The following is an 11,082-nucleotide window of genomic DNA, read 5'->3' as shown; positions in this document are numbered from 1 at the left end:
GGGGGGTGCCTCGTGGTGTATAGATGTCACTCTTACCTTGGTGTGTACAGTGTTGCGACCACATGTGCCTCTTGAAGGAGGTCGTCTATGCACACTTGCCACTGAAACCTCACGGCTACTACTTTGTTAGGTTGACTAGTGAAAGGTTAAGTAGTGGAACCCTGTCACACTTCCTCAATAGAAGTGGTGTGGGCCTTGCAAACCCCGACACTAGGAAACCACGGCTCGGGGGTAAAGTTGTACAATTTCTGCAGAAATCTAAAACCTGTTATAACAGCCGTGCTCACGGACATGAGCGGCCTGGATCCTTCTTGGTTAGCAGTTACTTAGTCTTGTTTGGGAAAAGTATTAACTTTGATTAAAACTTATGTAACCAGGGTTGGTTCATCATTAAAAATAGAAAGCCTTGGATAATAAAACTTGACCAACTAAAATGCTAACCGCTGTTAAACCGAGTCAAGCCTTTGGGCCTTCATATACCCTATGTTATACTTGCTAAGCATGGTGAGCTTACACTTGTTTATATTTCAATGAAAATCCCAGATGGGTAACAGATGTGTGTACTGAGGAGTTTTCTGAAGATGTCCAGGACTTCTAGAGTGCTGGTGTTCACCAGTTGGTGTCCCTGTGGCAGCAAGGGCGTAGCTTTTCGCTTTATGTAATAACATTGCCAGTGAGCAAGACTATGTGAGATGTTTATGTTGAATATGCGATATAATAAAGTACTTTACTTTGATATATTTACAATTTGTGATAATATTGTGTTTGGACATCATGGGTGCACATATTTGAGTACTTGGTTTTGTTATCAAAACCGGGTACGACACAGCAAAAGGCCTAAGAACAAATGCTTAACGAACGATGGCCAACATTCATGTAGATGAAATTCAGAAACTTCTTCTTTCTGGTGTCTTTCTCCTTCTTCTTCTTCTTCTTCTTCTTCAATCTGCGACCAAAGAATGAGGAAGACTGATCTAAAACTTATTCTTCCTTGTCCTTCATCGTGGCTAGACCTAACCATGATAAAATAAAGAAAAGATCAGAGAAAATTATTCCATGATGGCGACACCATCTCTGTCTTGATGTCGCCGTCCAAAAATAAAAGTCTCCATATCATCAAATCGGTGAGGATGCCAACATTATAGTTATTGCCCGCATCTTCAATGGAGCGTCATGGAGACAACCATTCCACCCTACCATCTCACCATCGCCGGAGAAGAGGAGGAGAAAATAAATCCTCAAAACCAAGAAACTTGACATGGAGAGATCCTAACCCTAAAGACTTGATCTAAAAACGATGGAGAATTTAGATGTTGTTTGGTAGGTTGGGGTGTTACAAATTCTAACTTTTTTGTCTGTTCAAATGCCAAGTTTACTAATTTTTTTAGTCATTCTAAATTAGTAGAATTTAGGTGCATGTTTGGTAGGCCGGGGTGTTACAAATTCTAACTTCGGTCCTCATATCTTCACATTGAACTTTGCATGCTAGTGACAGTTTTTACACAAGCACGTGTGTGATGTATATGTGTCTATAATATATATTCATAATATTAATGTGCTTTGAAACCATGACGATACTGTTGGTGTATAGTAGCTTGTAAGAATGATCAATCTTCATAATAGTATATCTGTTGTGAAGGGATCGATGGTCAATTTTCCAAAAAAATGGTTGTCCATTGGCATAACCATGCACTTGCGATAGTTCAAACACTAACCATCCTAACCCAGTGACAAAATTCAAACATAAAGGTATGTTAATTAAGTCCCCAGGAGAAAGACTCTCGACCGACAGGTCCCTCAATCAATCCCTTTAGGATCGCTCGGGGGCTATACCCACCATCAGGTACGCAAATCTCTGAGCTCTTGGTATTAAAATGGAATACCTCAGATGGTCTGTCAGTTTGCACGGTGGCATTCCGATGATGGCGATCAGTGCATGGCAAAGAGTCATTGGAACACGTAGTGGCTACTCGGTTTGAATAGGATGTGTGGCGCGCAGACATTGGCCGCGGCCAGGCATCGACTGACCCTCGAACGGTTCGATGGCCTATACCTGCCAGTCCGACTGCCAATCTCGAGGCCTAACAGCTATGGCTTTGGGGTGACTATTTAACTGAAATGGTTAGCCTTAGGTGCCCTCTCTTGGTACTTTGACATAAGTTGCACCCCTTTGAGATGACATATATACTCCACTCCCACTCCTCTCCTTTGATTGTTCATGATCCAAGTGAATTGGGAGCGTGATCCAAGTGCATTTGCTTGAGTTCTTGCATCTAGTGGCACTTATGGTTGTGTGATTTCTCTTGTTACTTTTGGTGGTTGCCGCCACCTAGACTGCTTGGAGTAGCGGTGATCGAAGAGCAGAAGTTGGTGATTGTTTTTGGCATCGATTGGTGATATTGCGAGGGGTTCTTATGCATATCAGAAGCCAGGAAAGGCATGCAACTATAGTAACTCATGACTTATGTACCCTCATCGTCATTGTGGTTCTTACGGCACCCTTATGTAGGGCTAGGCTCATAATACCTATTAGTGCATGAACCACCAAGTGAGTGTGTGTCACAGCGTGGATTAAGTTGCCGACAAGCAACCAAACCACGACATAAAATCTTGTGTCGTTGTCTCAATGGATTTCATATTGGACACTTGCCTAGTTCTGTATATCCCACTACATATCTTGTATTTATATTCTTGATATACTTGTGTAGTGGTAGTTCTTGTTTATCTTGCTAGCACTTAGCCTATTTGTGTAACTAGAGGAATTAGTTGATCTCACTAGTTTGCTCGTTGGCTCTTAGTTGTAGTGACTTAGCTTGTGCTTGTGTGACATAGACTTAGAAATCATAATTAACTAGAAACCGGTAGGTGTCTGGCTTTTTCATTTAGAGATAGGGCCAAAATGTATTATCTCCATTTAGTTGTCTAACTATTTGCTCTAGTGAATTTGTCAATTTTTAATTAGGCTATTCAAACCCCTCCCCTCTAGCCATTTAGGACCTTACACATTCGAGTTTAGTTGAACACCAAGCAAATCGAGAGGAGCAACTGAACGATCCCTTACCGAACTCTCATTCTCCTTCCTTGTAACCTTCGATTTGGGTGATCATGAATACAAATAACTCCTCACTACTGGACATAGGGCGTCGATAGCCCAAACCAGGATATATCACCTTGTCTTCTCGTGTGTCCTTGAGTGCCCAAGCCATCAGAGACCCGCACTTCTGACATCCAACGAACAATGATGCTTGCCGCTATGACGAACCCACAACAACTAGCTATTTTGAATACAAAATAAAGGAATTTCTGACATTCTTGTTATATTAATAATATATAACACTATTTTTCTCTCATTCATTTATGGGTTTTATTTTCTTGGTAATTTATGTATTACTAGCAAATGTGCACATGCATTGTAACGAAGAAAAAACTATTAAATGTTCATAAAGACAATGACATGAATGATATATCTATTTATGTTTTATCCTTACTATAATTGTTCAAGCTATAATTTATATTATGATGACCATAGTATCCATAATATAAGTTAGTGTTGGTAATAATATGACAATCTCCTATTAAACCATGTATAAAACTAAAAGACAATCCTAATCTAGTTTTTCTCATGTTACAAATGTATATAGATACTTTTTTTGCCAGAACTAGTATAGACGCTGATGCTCATGTACACGAGTGCACACTCGCCTCTATGAACGCACACATGTACACTCAGTCCACCCTATATATATGAGCATCTCCTAAGAACTTAGATGCAAATATATTATACCTTCAATTTTCATACTATCCATGTGTTGCTACAATTAAATTAACATCAAGCTTATGACTTGCTTTAAGGACCCAATAAAATATATCTTTCTAATCTCTAGTTAAAATCAACAAGAAGTTAGTTATCGATGTGTCAAAAATGATCTGTTCACCAATAATTATGAGAAGAGACCTCGATATTTTTCATATGGCAGCCCTCAAGGGGGGTTATATAGATGTATTTATTTAGATGGGATTAAACAACAAACTACTTATGATTTCAATTTATGGTTTGATTAGTTAGACCATTGGTTGATCTAGTTTTCAATAAAAAAATATAAATTTTGTTTCTAATCAAAACTATATCAACAACTGCTATGAAAATTTGTGTTTGTTTGAGAAGAGTCAACGGTTCAAAGACCTATAATGTGATATTTATAATAAATTTTGTAAGTTTATTGTGTTCTATTTGGATTCTTATTTAAAGTAAACACGGATCTAGGATTTCTAGTTATCTAGGTTACCTAAAGAAGCATATATAAAATAGAAGGGCTGTAAACAAACTGATGGAGAGTGTTGAGAGGTCAAACCGAAAAAATAACGAAGAAAATTTTGCTCTTCAATACTTTCTTCATCCCAAATTATAAGTCGCTTTGACTTTTTTGGTGCATCCATTTTATTATGCATCTAGATATAATATATGTCAAGATACATAGCAAGTTTTATGTACCGAAAAAGTTAAAGCGACTTATAATTTAGAATGGAGAGAGTATTAGGTATGGATATAGATATATGTCATGAGAAAAACAATTGCTGACCATGTACAATCATAATATATAAAATGTTAAGTGCTAAAAAAAATGACGTTTTTCTGCCAGTTGCCACACCGAGAAAGTCAAACGCGGTGTTGTCAAACATGTGATCGAGGAACAGCGCATGTGCATCTGAGAAGAAATATTAAAAGTGTAGTGTATAGGATATGTCAAGTCAAATAACATGCATGATCTGGCAAGCTGAAATATTCGTCCTCGTGTCCAAAAACAATTCTCTAGTCTAGCTCGCTGAACTCTCAGCAGGGCCAGTCCATCGATCTCAAAGCATATCTGACACCCACATTAGCTGCATGCATGCTTGCATGCATATATCACACTCACAGACCATGCATGCATCGATCCATCAAGAAGCCCAGTCGTGTCTACGTATGTAGGCTGAAACCGGCCTAGCCGTAGAGCCGACCTATCCATGACATGTATAACCAAGGGCATTAACACTTAAGAGACAGAGATGTGCCAGAGTGCAGTGCGTGCGTGACAAGAGATCCTCCTCCCCGTCCATGGAGATGGAGGACACACATGAGCAAATGGCACTCTTCCACCACCTCAACTACTACACATAGTACTACGCATCCTTGTTTAAATCCAAAAAAATTTTAGATTTTAATATTGTAGCATTTTCGTTTTTATTTAACAAATATTATCAAATTATAGAGTAACTAGGCTTAAAATATTCATCTAGTGATTTATAAGTAAACTGTGTAATTAGTTTTTTGCTTTTATCTATATTTAATGTTTCATGCATGTGCCGCAAAATTCGATGTGACGAGGAATCTTAAAAAGTTTTTGATTTTTTGGGTGAATTAAATAAGGCCAGACTTTGAATTTGTCTAGGAACAAAAGCTAATAGTGTGCTCCTGCTTTTTTGTGTTGGGAATGATTACGGTTTCGCAAAATAGTACGTACATCTCTCTCTCTCTGGGGATCGAGCTCTGCATGTGTTTAGAGAGAGGATCGGAAGCAATGCAAAACCATGTACTATGTGATTGGCTGCTTGGACGGTGGCTAAACTAGAAGCATCCATGCATCCAGACCAGCAAGCTGCAAAAAGTCTACGCCCTAGCTACATACATACATACGTGAGCTAGATTGGGGCTTCCTCTACAACTCTACTCCTACTGTACATGGAAGGAAAAAAGAGAGAGAGATCAGACGAGACGAAGAATGACGATCTAGCTAGCTAGGCCGGCTAGTCAGCACCAGCAGCGCGCTCGTAGCCACACTCAGCATGATGCATATCATCCTGGAAAATGTATTTACTCACCAAGACGTACACGTACGATGGCTGAAGTTACGATATAATCAATCCCCGTGCCGTGCCGGCCGTTCAGTCGTTCACCGTCGCATTCATGGTGCCGTGCCGTTCGAGCCAGTCTTCTCCGTGACCGACGACGACGTAGGGCGGTGCAAGACGTCGTCGTCGAGCCCTAGCTAGCTGCGTTGTCCTCTTGACCGCACATATATAGGCGAGGAAGATGTGTCCGGAGCCACGCGCCATTCTCATCTCAGGGGAGAAAAGGGCCTTGGCTTCGGCTTTTCATCAAGTGTTTTGTTCCCTTTTTTCCGTTAAGAATGCATGGTGGAGCAATAATAACATTCCTTATAACCACCTTCATTTATTTGGGTTATCGTTTCTTCTTTTCAGCTAATAATTAGCTGAACATCTTGTAAAAACTTGGTTGTATGCGTGGCAGAGACTCCAAAACTATTTCTATTATCTAAAAACACCAAAGTGGACCCGTATGGTTCGAAACAACACGAGTCGCTCCCCTAAGATCACCAAGGGCGACTTGGGGGGAGGGGGAGGGGCTCGGTGATGCCGCCAGCCCCCCACTCCTGATGAGCCACCTCCTCGGTCGATGTCATCGCCCTACGGCACGTGGCAGCAGCAGGCCTAAAAACGGGACCTTCGTCCGTGTCTCCCTTCTCTCCCACACATCCTCTGCCTCCCCTTCTAATCCCCTTCGTCTCTGACATCCTTCCAACGGCGGTGAGGTGGATCCGGGCCCTGTGGCCCCTGATCTGCTAGGTGCAATGACAACCGACCTGACTCCATGCGGTTTGGTCGTTGTGCCCCCTGTGATCCCCTTCGACTCCGGCGTCCTCCCGGCGGCACCTTTGTGGATTCAGACCTCCTGACCCCGGATTTATCGGCCCTCGCTTGCTAGGCTCGACGGCAGCCGGTCGCCCGACTCCACGTGGCTGGGTCAGTGTCTTGTCTAATGCGGCTACCGAGGTGTGGCATCATCATGATGCTCTCGAGCGGTGGAGCACCGACTGGACGGCTCGCCACCCCTGGTCAGCGGGGGGCCAACAGGATGCTCTGCGACACGATGCGGATATGTGTTGGTGCAAGACTCGTGGCATTACCTCCCTATTGTAGTGCTCCCACATGGCGGAGCCCCTACATAAGTACTAGAGCTGCTCTGTGGTATGACATCTCTTCTTCATGTGTGTGTAGGGCCCTAGGCATGCGGTTTGGCTGTGGGCTTGCCGACGACGAGGCTGCATGGCCTTGGGCATATTCATGTATGTGTGTGGCATGTGGTTTGGCCACAGGCATGCCAATGACGGGGTTGCGTGTCCGTGGCTGCTCTCCCCTATGACTCTTGTCGGGGAGGGCAAGATCGCCATTAGGCGTATTTTTTCTTCTTGAAGGCATCGCTGAAGAACCTCCTGTTGTCTCTCCTCTCCTTGGTCAGTTAGGCCATTGCAGCTCTCCTCGGCACAAGAATTGAGCAAAAGCCCTATTAAGCTTCTGCTCGGTAGATGATGATTACGTCTACATGTCATTCACCTCCCTAGAGGCATCGTCAAAGAGTTCTTTTGTTATAGTCTTCTCTCTCTTTGGTACACAAGTGGTTGCGCCACCGTTCATTCGCCCTTGTGCTGGGGCGTGTTGGTGTCATGTAGAAAATGCCTTGTAAAACCTTATATATCACGGGACATTTTGGACCAATATATGAATTAGGTGCGGAACACACCCCCCCCCCCCTTTGAGCTTCAAAAAATATACCAAAGTGTTTTGTTTGCCTTTTCGGTGTTCTATCAGAAGAAGGAAAGAATATATGCATGCGTTAAAGACTAGCAAGCACTACTAGATACCATGTGGGATGGCGGCCAAATTTTCTAGGTACAGAGGGAAATAACCCATAGAATTTGTAGGTATTAAAACTATACAAACCATCACCATTACAAGAAAAATGTTTCAACATGACTAAATAAGGTTTCTACAAATGTCTAGTCAAAACGGCTAGTGATAAAAACCAGTAGAGAGCATTCGCTATGCCAGAAATAATAGTTATTGGTTGAAAACCAATTTCCACTGCTGGATTTTCAAAGAGAACTCCATAGTAAGCAGTACCTTCTCCTTTCACTCTTGGTTTCTCTCCCAACAGTGATGCCCATTGTCATAAAGCAAAAAAATAACATCCAATGGCGTCAGATCTACCACCCGCGCTCCATGCCCCATAGTGTTAGGGCCACCACGCCCGTGCTAGGCCACCAGATCCATGGCCTGCACCCAGCACAAAGGGAGGGAAATTAAAGGTAGAACACACCACCAGATCAGTTCATCCATAGATCGATTCATCATAGAAGAGGGGGAGATTGACACACACACACGTACATGTGAAAGTCCTAGTTTGGTTTTGGTAGTTGAGCTAGTGACAAACTTAGGTGGACTAATGTGTCTCATGTGAGATGAACATGTATTTAGTCCATAGGTACACTAGGTTGAGCAAGACATAAGGCCATTGTTGAGAGATAGCTTGGACATGTGATGATAGTGCTCAATTAGTGAAGACGAAGGAGTTCATTGAACATGATACATGACATAGTGTCATATGGGTAGGTGGATAAGATCAAGAGACGATACTTGGCTATGAAGGACTAGGTTGCAAGTATGAAGGGCAAGCTAAAGGTCAGGTGTGATGGATAATTGAGGCAGTGAAACACAAGTAGAGGGCTTTCTTGGCGGCAATGAACTGAAGCAATGATGTAGAGCAAGCGAGGTTGTGATCGATGAACCAATAAGGCAATATGAAGCTTAGCACAAGGCAAAGGTATGTATGTAGAACATTTCATTTCATCAATTAAAAGTTGAGTACAAAAGAGCTTGACCAAGTTTAGGATAGATAGCCATGCAAGCAAGAGGGGCATTCTTGTGAGCTAAACAATATCTCTAGTGCCACTAGGTGAGACCTAACACATGGAAAGTTGCAAGTGAAAATCGTTTGAAAATGCTAACTCAGTGCTAAAGTTGTTTTCTCATTGGACAACATTTTGGAGTTTGCAACTTAGAAAAACAATTTGAAATGAAGCTCGATGGAGGTCTTTTTGTTGCCACCAGATAAGTCTGGTGCATAGGCACCGGAGCTTAGGCTCTGTGTAAATCAATGTGCGCATAGTGCTAACTTAGGGTTGCTAAGAAGCAACACTAGAAATCTCTGATGCCCCTAGAGGGGGCACACAAGAGAAAGCCGCAACTAGGCCCATGCGAGAGATTTGAAGTAGGTCACCATAGTTCTCGGTGCTAGGCATCAGACCTTTTCGGTGCTAGCTGGAACTCTCAGCTAGGCCAAGCAGAAATTTTCTTGGGCCATCGGATTTGTCTCATGGTGACCCAAGATGACCGAAGAGCGTAGGGCTTCACTAGAATTTGTTCGGTGTGCACCGAAGATAGTGCACAAGAAAAACAATAACTCTAACTCCTTTTGACCATTTGAATAGACTCGTTGGATGTCATATCTACGTCAAACTCTTTTCTCTAGTGGCTTTATCTGGTGGTTCACTAGAATTCCTAGTGGTGTCAAAAAAATGGTGTGCAGAATTTTGTAATGGCTAGTTTTGGCTTGTGGGCTATATATAGTGGGAGTGGTTGGTTGGTTTTGTGGTTGTTAGCGCTTAAGGGTGTATCCCAAACTGTGTTATTCTACTTCTACATCTTGAGAGAGGATTGGAAGCTTGCTTCCCTTGTGGTGTTATCCCTAGAGAATGGCACCAACAATACCCCTATTTGTATTGTGAGGAAGTAGAGGTACAAGGTGATGGAACTGACATGGTGGTGGGGTCGCTCGAGCCCCTATGAGTTTGGCTGAACAATGAGATTTACTACCATCACATCCAACGCTTCATAGTGATCCTCCAAGGTAGTTGATAGTTGATCCAAGGCGATTCACCCATGAATTATGTTTTCTTGCATGTATGATGGTCCCGTGAATTATTGGATCCAACCAGCATCAATGATCCACATTACTTCTGAGTGTATTTCTTGACCTTATCATTTGGACTGATGCTTGATGACGCCAATGCTAGTTCGGCCAAACTAGGTGTAGTTCAATCGAACTGCCTTATGGGCCTAGTTTGCTCCCTTTCCTTCCAGTACTTTGAGAAAAGCTCATATTCTCTAAATACATGTAGAACCATGTTATTTGAAGACATAAACATGCGTGAATATTGATTTAACCTTACACTTTACAGAGAAACTTGGTTGAATCTATATCATAGTGGCCATAAACAATCCTCTTCTCCTATTACCAATTACAAGTAGCAATAATAGCAATGATGATGCACTAGATATTGAAAATGAGCCTATGGTTAATCGAAGACCAGCTGACGGGAAGGGAGAGTGAAAGACTGTGACGAGGCAACTAAAATTTGTACAAGGAAGCTTTGCATAATTTGTGACAAAGAAGATAAAGGTGGATGCCATGAAAGAGAAGAAGAAATATGAGCGCTGTGAGCGAGCATATGCATTACAACAAGAAAGGTTGGTAGCCAAGGCAAGAAAACTTGAGGTAGTGTGGAGCGGTAGAACTCATAATATTCGGGAATGTGAGAAAATTATGTTATGAATCTTAATGGCCTGACTGAGCCACAACAACAAATATGACAAGATCCTACACAATGAGATCCTGACTCGTCTATTTAATAACTCAAGACCTCAAGTTGATTAGGGTGTTAGACATTTTTGTTTTGTCACGTGTACTGTTATGGTCGTCAACTTATTTAGTAGATTACTATTGTTTCATGTATTAAACTAACATTTCACAAGAGAACAATTTGATTTAGAGTAGCATATACATGACCATAACTAAGTTTTTGTGAGGTAATAAAGGGAATGGTGAATTTCAAAGAAGATGTCGGGGAGATAAGAGATACAAGAATGGATGTTTTGGAGTCATTTCTTTTTCTGTCTATGTCTGGCTCCGAGTATGGTAGAATGGCAGGATGACCACCTGTGCCAGTGTGCCACCCAGGATCCTTGTGCAAGATTACAGAATAATTAATTAATGAACTCGGTTGTTGTAGCCTGGAGGCCCATACTAGAAAATGAATTGTCCAGTAGAGGGACGGAGCCCGTTTGAATCTCGGCCCAATTCTTCGGTTCCACTAGATAACGCCCAGTTTGAGCCCATAAATTGAAACAGATAAGATCCACTAGAGAAGAAGAAGTTTCGTATGATTGATTGATTGATAAGATCCA

Source organism: Sorghum bicolor, chromosome 1, assembly GCF_000003195.3.
Source record: "Sorghum bicolor cultivar BTx623 chromosome 1, Sorghum_bicolor_NCBIv3, whole genome shotgun sequence".
Taxonomy (NCBI): Eukaryota; Viridiplantae; Streptophyta; class Magnoliopsida; order Poales; family Poaceae; genus Sorghum; species Sorghum bicolor.
Note: the sequence above shows the minus strand (reverse complement) of the source record.